The sequence below is a fragment of the Schistocerca piceifrons genome, chromosome X, assembly GCF_021461385.2.
Source record: "Schistocerca piceifrons isolate TAMUIC-IGC-003096 chromosome X, iqSchPice1.1, whole genome shotgun sequence".
In the NCBI taxonomy this organism is placed as follows: domain Eukaryota; kingdom Metazoa; phylum Arthropoda; class Insecta; order Orthoptera; family Acrididae; genus Schistocerca; species Schistocerca piceifrons.
Window position 1 is genome coordinate 464,732,596 of NC_060149.1, and position 11,386 is coordinate 464,743,981.

The 11,386-nt window shown below is 41.7% G+C and overlaps 1 pseudogene; it reads right to left on the bottom strand.

Annotated features, from left to right (window-relative positions):
* Nucleotides 1-8,404: 8,404 nt before the first annotated feature.
* LOC124723641 lies at nt 8,405-8,522 on the bottom strand (annotated as a pseudogene).
* Between the last annotated feature and the right edge of the window lie 2,864 nt (nt 8,523-11,386).

An 11,386-nucleotide genomic window follows, 5' to 3' on the forward strand; every position in this document is an offset into this window, starting at 1 on the left:
TCATGAAATAACACATAGGAACACTTTCAGTAGTTTACCGCCTGATGCGAGAGATGGCGCTGCAAGCAACGCTGGATATAGAGCGCAAACGTAATCTATGGACGTAGAGGGTGCCACTATAGTATGCTCCGTATCCATGATATCATCACATAATTCAGCCAATCAGCTGCCGTCCTTTGGGTATAAAAGTTGGAACTTCACAAAAAAAAATGTTTCACAAAAGTCAAAAGTAGCCCCTCACAACGATGCTGGAAATAGTCGTCGAAAGCTCAGGATTTTATCCAAATTCGACCCGGTAATTTTACCGAGGTCATTTTATGCAAGGACTCTGTCGTGAAACACGTCTTAGCCATATTTGAGGTTTGTTGATGACACTGAAATTCTATCACATGCCAAAGGATTTTGAAAACAATTGTACAGAACGCATATGTCATGAAAAGAAATTATGAGATGAATATCAACATAAATAAAACAAGGTAATGGAGTATAATCGAATTATGTCAGATGATTAGGAAATGAGGCACTAAAAGGAGTAGATGAATTTAGATATTAGGACAGCAAAATATCAAAGTATAGAAGATATAAAATGCATACTGGTAATAGCAAGAAAAATATTTCTGAAAAAGAAGAGTTTGTTAACGTTTGATTTAAATTTAAATATTAAGAATTTTTTCTGAAGGTACTTGTCAGGATCGTAGCCGTCGACCAAAGTGAAACGTGGACGATAAGTAGTTGAGACAAGAAGAAAGTTCAATCACGATGTAGGGAAGCAACTTCAGCCAGTTAAATCCAAATCTTTTGATCCAGATTGTATACTTTTGGAGTATACTGATGTAACAGCGCCATATTTAGCAATCATATAAAACTGTTCGTTCGACAAAAGATCGGTACCTAAGGACTGGAAAGCTCCACAGGTCACACCAATACACGAGAAAGGAAACAGAAGCAATCCGCTGGATTACAGACCAATATCACTGACGTCGACTTGCAGAAGGATTTTGGAACATATGCTGTGTTCGCACATTACAAATTACCTCCAAAAAACGATTTATTGACACATATACAGCACCGATTAATAAAATATCGTTCTTATGAAACACGACTGACGTTTTATTCGCACGAAGTATCGAGAGCTATCGACAGGGTATTTCAAACTGAGTCTACATTTCTAGATTTCCAGAAGGCATTCGCCATCGTTCCTCACAGTAGGTTCCTAATCAGATTGAACACCTATGGAATATCGCAGCAGTTGTAAGATTGGATTCATGATTTCATCTCAGAAAGGTGACAGTTCTTGATAAGTGACCGAAATTCATCTGGTAAAAACGAGGTGACATCTGGTGTTCACCATGGAAGTGTTGCAGTTTCTCTAATGCTCCTAATCTGTATGAAAGATTTAGGAAACAATCTGAGCAGATCTCCTAAATATTTTGTAGATGATGCTATCGTTTACCGTCTAGTTCAGTGATTAGAAGCTCAAATCAAATTGTAAAATTATTTACAAAAGATATCTGTATAGTGCGAGGAGTGTCAATTAACTCTAAACAATAAAAAGTGTTAGCTCATACAACTGAGTACTCAAAAAAATCCTTTAAATTTCAGTTGTAAGACAAATCGCACAAATTTGAAGTCTGTCAATGCCACTAAGTACCTAAGGAATTCAATTACGAACTACTTAAATTGCAGCCATCACATACAAAACATTCTGACGAGCAACAGATCGACTAAGGAGACTGCCTACATTACCCCTGTCCGTCCTCTTATGGAGTGTTACTGCGCGGTATGAGATCCATATATATCGATAGGATTGCCGGAGGATATCGAAAAAGTTCGACGAAGGCCATCTCGCTTTGTATTATTGCGCAAAAGGGAAGAGAATGTCGCTGATGATACACGAGTTGGGGTGGCAATAAAAACAAAGGAGTTTCTCGTTTCGGCGAGATCTTTTCCCAAAATTTCAATCACAAACTTTTTCCTCCGAATGTGGAAATATTTTGTTGACTCGCGCCTACGTGGGGAGAAACAGCCATCGTAAAAAAAAAAAAGAGAAATGAAACCTCGCACTGAAAGATGTGTTCGTTTCTTTCACGTGTAATTCGAGAGTGGAACGGTAGAGAAATAGTCTGAAGGAGCTTCGATAGATCTTCGCAGATGAGTCATCAAAGCATCTAATTGTGATCTGCAGAGTAGTCACGTAGATGTAGATATAGATGTAGTTAAACACCGTGCTACAGAAGAATGCTGATTGCTTAAGGCAGTGACGGCACGGACCGTCCAGAAGAGAAGCTGCTGCTCAAGGGCCAGTGCTAAGAGAGAATCCGTTACTTCTCGTGAAGCGTTTGGAGCAATATCGTCATTGTTCTGTGGAGCGTTGGAAGCAGGTTCTATGTAGCGATGCGTCACAGTACATGATACGATATTTAGAAGGACGTGTCTGTAGTTGGCGAACGCTAAGCGAATGGCTTTCACAAGAGACGTTGGTTGGTGGTCGCGTGTTGATCTGAGATTGAATTTTCTTGTTTGGAGCAGGATCGTAAGCTTTAGAAAACTGAACATAGGTGCATTCGAAAACATACACCGAATTCCCAAACGTCATCGGTGAGCAATGGAACCCAAGTTGGTTTTCGGCTTCTGAAGCCTGCGCAGTGCATTTACCCCCTCTCAGTCCCATCATCTCATTGTCGAAGGCCAGAGACAAAGTGGAAGACTTAAGTTACGGTGGCTAGGCACTATACACCCAGATGTAAGACCGAGAAGACTTAATCCACAGGAAGCGTTAGACCATAAGAAATGGCATCCGTGGACCCAAAAAGCAGATCCCGTTCCAGCGGGACGGTGCTAAGAAGAAGAAGTCTTGTCAGAAATATGTTCCTGACGCCCCATATTCCAATCAACCGCGATCTGTCTCACGGTAGTTCATTGATGGGTCCTTATGGCCCCGATGAGATGAAGTCATGTCCATCCTTCATATGGTAGTGGCCGTCCTGTGCGCCTGTATACGCGTGTGGAAATATTGTCTCCGCCGAACTAGCGTACACCACATCTACATCATTCGATATTTATACACTACCAAAGGCGTAAATTGTTGAAGATTTGCTTCTTAGTGCTTGTCAACTATCAATATCACCAGATGATGACCGCTACCTCTAAATGATGGCTCATAACTACCCGGAGGGTACAAGAAAAATTTGGCACCTCACAAAATATGAAACCGTTTGGGCATTTCTCTGTCATATACTTTGCTCCTCCAGAAAAGAGAACGTATACAATATTAAAACTAAACTCAAGCTAAGTTCGTCCGAACAGGCCAAGAAGGCTCAACGGTACCGATCGGCCACCGTGTCATCCTCAGCTCACAGGTTTCACTGGATGCGAATATTGGAGGGGCATGTGGTCAGCACTTCGCTCTCCCGGCCGTTTTCAAATACAATATTACTGTAAGCAAACTATGGTATTAAGATTAATGTATCCCACTGTTTACTATGTTATAAATGTTTGGATTTTAAAACGGTAGACGCATAGTACCATGATATTTTAATGCACTTGCCTTACTGTTTTAATTTGCGGATGAACAAAGTAATATAGTCTTACAGTCGTGTCATCACTTATGGACGTGCAGTACCACCAGGTTCAGAACATTATACGATAACGTTCACAATACAGCACGTTTTTGTATCTCCTTTGTGGTCGCCCAATATCAAAATCCATCGATATACCCTTTCACATTTACACGTTACCTACATGGAGTGGTCACCGCGGCCGTGGCTAATCGATGAGCTGCGACACGGGATTCAGAGGACACGATGCAGCGTCCGCCGAGTGCCTCAGTGTGCACGTGGACACTGCTTGGACAAACATGAAAATGGAGAAGGTTGCAAAATAATACGTAGCTACGGTATATCACTATTCCCTCTGGACGTTTGATTTCTTTCCAATAAAAGTAATGTTGTATTCTTAACATGTAATGTTATTATTACGATGGCACTTGTTTAATTAAAGATTCTTGGTGACATCGATGTTCTGTAGTGGCATAAACCGTATATACCGATAAATTGCAAACGTGGTGAAACATGATTGCGATTTTGCTTCTAACGTTTCATTGCAGGAGCGACTGTTTTGTTACATAATTTCTTAATTTCAAATATTATGATATTTTCAGGTATCTTTTACATTGTGACTTTTTTAAAAGGTAAAAGAATGTGAAGAAAAAGAAATAAAATATATTCTGTACATAGGGAGCACTCTTATCACTGCTGGCCGCAATTTAAATCTGTTTCAAGCTCAATATTGACATCTTGTTTTATTTTTTTACACATTTACTTGGGAACCCAGTGTGATGACTGCGTGCTAGGGTAAGAGGTTCCCTGTACATTTTAATGTTCACTCTGTACCCGTGGCCTACGACAAATACAAGCCTATGCGCATGGCTGTGTGAAGTCAGCAATGTATTGTTCGTGGCCAACGATGAATACTCACCAAAGTCCACAGACATATGTATGTCCGTGTCAAAGCCCTTTGATCAAATCTTTGACAGTGTAGTAGGGAAGCTTTTAGCAATGATCTTTGATAAAAGTTAGAGTGAGGCCGTTGTTTACATGTCACTTCGCTTACTTTAGTGCACTTTATAAAATGACGAAGTATATAGTGCGTGGCCACCATAACAGTGATCGTTGTAAAGTATGAAAAATACGAAATTCTTCATATCACGCACGCTGGCTACAAAAACAGTGATTATGGGTTGGAATCTTAAAACGAAATGTCTTCAGCAACCAGCTGCATTCGAATTTGCTGCACTGTGGCTGTTGACAATGATAACAACTGCATTGCAAGAGAGGCAGAAACACACACATACAAACACCACATAAAATACCTATGTGAATATTTTCTTTTGATAATGAGAAAGAATTCTCGAAATGCCTCATATTAAGTATGAAAAAATATAAAACTAGTGCAGTGTTTCATTACTTAAATCATGAATAACACAGCTACAGGCTTTCCAATAACATCGATTACGATTAATGAAATTAAGAAATGTTGATTCTTAAATGAGTATCGTATATACAAATATCAGGGTCTACTTTCAGGAGCGCAAACTGAAATGTTTGTTCGTTCACATTCTAATAATTTTTGTAGATCTTTTTGTCCTCGCACTGTAGCTCACGAAGAAAATTCTGGGGAACACTTCGAGCTTCTTCACTCGCTGTCCACGGTTTCACCCACAATAGCTTCCATTTCTCTATTTTCCAGCAATGCGCTCGCCACCAATATACGCTTTTTTTAGCTCTTCGTCTTGCGTTCCCGAACAATTATGACGAAAAATTTTACGATCGTGTAATAGCTCCAGTGAAGTAGTTTGGTCAAAGAAAATTCACAAAATCTTTGACAGAGCTTATGTTTGTGTGGGCCGGCTGTTAACACTATAGTGCTGACGGCACACAGACGTGCGCTTAGGCCTGTATTTATTGTAGGCCAGGCAATTTACCATAAGTTTGCTTGCATAAAGCGTAATACTTCTGTAAGTTGCCCTTGCGCTACTGTTCAGACTATGTAATCGAATTTTTTGATCATAGGATGGCCTCAAGAAGGTGTTGTCTACCGAAACCGGTATCCAGTCGACAAAATAAATAATCTGCGACTATACACTAAAACATAATTTTTCAGTACTTATGATTTAGTCTCATGTGCACTGATATGAACAATGAAGAGAGTCCACAGTACTTTCCGTTGAATGTATATTACCTATCAAATTAAAGTGTCATTTAGAAATTACTCATAAGAAGACGTGCTCAAATAAGAGAATATTTGGCTAGAAATCTGAGTCAAATGAAAGTACATAAATCATTATTTTCTAAGCATGCGAAAATCGCGAATAAAGCACTTCTAGCACAATACAATGTGGCGTAACGAGTACCAACCTGCAAGAAACCCCATACAATTGCAAAAGAACTAATTCTACAGTGTGCTATTCACAAGGTGTTCATTATGCTTGGAGAGTGCATGGCAAAACAACTTTTGCCTATTCCTTTGTCTGACAGTAAAATTAGCCGCCGAATTCAATATTTAGGAGAGGATCTTTATGAAAAATCTATAGAAACAATTAGAGCGAGGTATTTCGGTTTCCAGCTTGATGAAGTCATTGACAGCAGTACAGATGCTCAGTTAAATTTCTATATGAACTTTGTTGAGGATATAGTAACGTAATAATGGAATATCATCTTTCCTGTAAGGAAATACACTGATCAGCCAGAACACGATAGCGGTGTCAACTGGAAGGAATGACTTTTACTTAGACACACACACGGTGTACGCAGTATCAGTGAGCGTGCTCTCCGAGTGTAGAATGGGGACGAAGCTCAATCTACGTGAGTGTGACATAGGGCAGACTGTGATGGCCAAGAAGCTCTGCGCCATTATTTCGGAAACGGCGCGACTTGTCGGGTGTTCGCGGAGTGCTGTGGTGAGTGTCTTCAACACGTGGCGAAACCAAGGTGAAACCACATCCAGACGTCGTGGGGTTTGGCGGCCACCCCTCATTACAGATGATGGACGTCGTAAGCTGAGCAGACTGGTAAAATATGAATGGCGGCGAACTGCGGCGGAATTAACATCAGTCTTTAATAATGGGCACAGTACAAGTGCGTCTGAACACACACTGCACTGAACACTCCTAACGGTGGGCGTACGTAGCCAACGACACATGCATGTGCAAATGTTAATACCACGATATCGGCAACAACGACTGAAATAGGCATCTGACCATCGGCACTGGACGTTTGCGCAGTGGCAGAGCGTTGCATGGTCTGATGAATTCCAATACCTTCTTCATCATGCCGATCGGAAGGCGCAAATCCGTCGACTTCCAGGGGGACAGCTCCTTGACACCTGTACTGCGGGACGGAGGTAAGCTGGCTCCGGTTCCGTTATTCTCTGAGGAACATTCACGTGGCCATCCATGACTCCAGTGGAGCTCGTGCAAGGCACCATGACGGCCAAGAAATATCGTACATTGGTTGCAGCCTACGTACAGCCCTTCATGGCGATCATGTTTCCCGACGGCAGTGGCATTTTTCAACACGATATTGCACCATATCAGAAGGCCAGGAGTGAGATGGAGTTGTTCGAGGACACAATGACGAATTGCAACTGATGTGCTGCCCCCCCCCCCCCCCCCCACTCAACTCTCCCGATCGAAGACATCTGGGATGTGACTGAACGTGAAGTCAGAGCTCGGCGCACCCCTCCCCGCAATTTACAAGAATCAGGAGACTTGTATGTGCAGATGTAGTGCCAACTCCCTTCAGTGACCTACCAAGGCCTCATCGTTTCCGTGCCACGACGAGTGGCCGCTGTTATCGCTGCCAAAGGTGGACATACCGGTTATTAGGTAGGTGGTCATAATAGTGTTCTGGCTGATCAGTGTAAATGCAGGTACGACAGGCAAAATTTTGTTCGAAAACTGTTGACAGCTTCAGTACGAAAAATCGAATTAAGTGGACCCACTGTGTTTGTGTGTATACTGGTGGTGTGCGCTCCATGTCGGGGCATACAGTGGTCTACAAGCACTTATACATGACGAAGTTCCTGATATTATGTGGCCCCATTGCATTATCCGCAGAGAAGAACTTGCTTAGCTAAATTTGAGTATTCAGCTGAATCAAGTACTGCAAACTGTCATAAACGTAGTGGATTTATTTAAAAGCGTCCTCATAAAACTAGATTTTTGTAGTCAAATGTGTCACGATTTGGGGGCTGATCATTCACCTTTCTTATTTTATAGCAGCACTCGTTGGCTTTACAGGGGAAATGTATTATGGCGCATTTTTAACTTAGGTGAGAAGTGTTCTCACCTGGAAGGGAAAAAAATCATGCCAGTTCCAACAAGGGAACGTTCCAGAGCTGATATGTAATTAACGTTATCGGAAACGACGTAAACTAATTTTTTAATAACTTGAACTCGACGGCGCCGGTGCAGACGTGGTACGTATACTTGTATCAATGCTGGAAGAACTTTATGAGACGGTTTTCAGATCTAGTTCTGTTGAATGACTCTGGTGTCAATCCTCACTTGAGAAACAATATAATTAAGCTGCAGTCACTACTACATAATCATTTCTTTCTTCCAAGGCTTACCAATGTACTGAAATATGCCTGATATAAATCAGGATATTTGGAGAATCTAAAACTAAACTAAACTCCTCCCGAACAGGCCACGAAGGCTCAACGGTACCGACCGGTCGCCGTGTCATCCTCACTCAGCCCACAGGCGTCAACAGGTGCGAATATGGAGGGGCATGTGGTCAGTACACCGCTCTCCCGGCCGTATGTCAGTTTCCGAGACCTTGGCCGCTATTGCTCATTGAAGTAGCTCCTCAGTTTGCCTCAGTAGAGCTGAGTGCACCCCGCTTGCCAACAGCTCTCGGCAGACCGGATGGTCACCCATGCAAGTGCTAGCGTAGCCCGACAGCGCTTAACTTCGGTGATCTGACGGGAACCGGTGTTACCACTGCGGCAAGGCCGTTGGCTATTTAGAGGATCACCCGTGACAATATGAAATCCTGCTGAATTTTGTTTTGTATTGTGTTCTTCGTCATGTACGAGGGTTGGAACTTAAATAGTGGCAACTATTTATTCACAACCAATATAAAAGAGTTACATGTTTGCACCTCTTACTGTCCTTCAAAGTAGTCACCAGCGTTGTGTAGAACCCGTTGCCAGTGATGTGGAAGACCTAGTGTACCGTTAGCAGAGACTGTTCTGTTGATGGTGCGAATGGAGCCGTCTACTGCCTGTCGAATCTCTGGAACAGTTCTGAAGCGAATGGTTCCTTCATCTTCAGAATCAAATCAAAGTCACAAGGACTTAAGCCCGGGGAGTATGGTGGGTGGTACAGTACTTCCCAGTCCCATCGACCGAACAGACCAGCCACAGCTTGCACTGTATGCACACGCGCATTGTAGTGCAAAATGATGGGTAGGTTGGGCAGAAAGTGTCGCCGCTTCTTTCGCAAAGCTGGTCGCAGGTGATACTCCAGAAACGAACAGTAATACTGTACACTGTCGGTCTGCCGTGGAGAAACGTAATGCGTTAGGATAACACCATCACAGTCGTACTCGAGAATCGCCATAACTTTCACCATACTGAGGCTCTGACGTACTCTCGACTTTCGCGGCGTCTTATGATAGCACTATTCGTTGGACTGGCGTTTCATTTTTGGCTCTTACGATGTGGCCCATGTCTCATCCAGTGTTATGATACAGCTTAAGAAAGCCTCGCCTTCGCGCTCATAGCGCTCCAAGTGCATCTGAGCAGCGTCGTAACGTATCCATTTCTGCATTTCCGTCAATTCATGAGGAACCCATCGTGATGAAATTTCTTCGCATGCCCAGGCGTTCCTTCAGGATACGAAGCACAGTCGTATGCGCTAATCCGGTTTCCAGGCGAGCTCACGAATCGTATGGCGTCGATCATTGTCCACTAAGGCAACAGCAGCATGTACTTTTTCTTGAGAGATGCTAGGACGACCTGCCCGATGCATGTCTGCCACAATTTGCCGACCTTCGTTGAAGGCTTTTACCAACGTTCCACTGTTCTGTGAGGCAATGCCGATTCCCCGCACGCCTCTTGAAGATCTTGATGACACTGTCGTGCTGTACGACCTCTGGCACATTCAATCTTGATCCAACTCCGTTATTCCTGTTTCGAAAGCATAGTGATACCGTTACGTTAGACCGCTCGCTCACAAGTGACTGTGTTTTCCCCCGATTGTTCGCACGCCGGTGACGTGGGACGGCCGAGTCCATTTGCTCGGAGGTAAGCTAGTAATGTCAACAAAGTGTGCTATCAGCGACAATAGTAGATTCCATTGCATAGTGTCTCCATAGCAGTGTTGCCACTATTTAAGTTCTAACCTACGTATATTATCTGAAGAAATTTCGTTCATTTTATGTGCATTGTATAATAAAATGTTATTTTTAAGCATTTGTTTATAGATTATCATTATTGCAGTGGTTATGTACCATACTAATCAGTTACTTATTTTCAGTTGAGGAAAGACAGGTATGTGAAACCATAATATTTATGTAAAACGTAAAATAACAATTGAAAACATAAAACAAGTATAAGTAAAATAAATACCTACACTAACAATGTTTTTGTACTTTCAACATTGCATATATATTAAATTAACAATGAATAGTTATATATTTTAATTATGTATGTCGAAAATTCTCTGACAGCACATTGTGTACAGCTTATTTTCCAAAAATGGTATTTCAAAAAAATGGTTCAAATGGCTCTGAGCACTATGGGACTTAACAGCTACGGTCATCAGTGCCCTAGAACTTAGAACTACTTAAACCTAACTAACCTAAGGACATCACACAACGCCCAGTCATAACGAGGTAGAGAAAATCCCTGACCCCGCCGGGAATCGAACCCGGGAACCCGGGCGCGGGAAGTGAGAACGCTACCGTACGACCACGAGCTGCGGACAATGGTATTTCAGAAACCAGCTTTATTACAATTCTTTAATTTACGTTGTAACGAAAGTTTTCATTTTTCAGAATCAATTAAAGTTGGTGTGGTATTTTGCAAAAGTTAAAATTATCACAAAATTCTATTATACCATTTTCAAGAACATTAATTACAAATCAAATTTCCATGAGAAACAAATGTATTCCCTCAAAACGTAACGTAATATGTCAAATTACCTTTTGGGGGTGTGTTTTACCCCTTAAAAGTGAAATCTGGCACAAACAAAAAAATTACGGGTTGTATTATTTTCCCCCCTCTACACAGCTGCCAAGTTTCATCAAGATCGTTTTTTGACATTTGGGAATGTTACCTTGTAAGTGCTTTAAGTTTCTATTAAAGGTAGCACACTTATGTGATATATCTGAGAAGTTAAACTCACGGAGTAATTCCCTGGAAGGACTGAAACTCATTTCATTCAGATTACTGACAAAGTTTCGGCCTTCAAAAAGAAGCTACTTCTTTAGAAGAGAAAAATGAATGTTGGACGAGAAATGGACTGCTTTCCACGTTTGCAGCATTTTATAAACGACAATGAGATAGGCCTTATTGGAGATATTGTTTCAGTAATTGAAGGACATCTATCTGAACTTCATCTTCATGTTGAAAAATACTTTTCCTGAAAAATGTAGTAGGTTTCAATGGGTTCAAAATGCCTTCGGTAATGATTCACCTTCTGAGTTCAATTCTGCAGATGAATGAGAGTTGATAGAACTTTCATCAGATTCGTCACTAAAAGTGAAGTCTTCATCAATGACATTGCCAACTGTTTGATGTTTAATAAGAAAAGAGTTTCAAAGTTGAGCTACAAATCAATTTCCTTTTGCAACCTCCAATCTTTGCGAGCGTTGTTTTC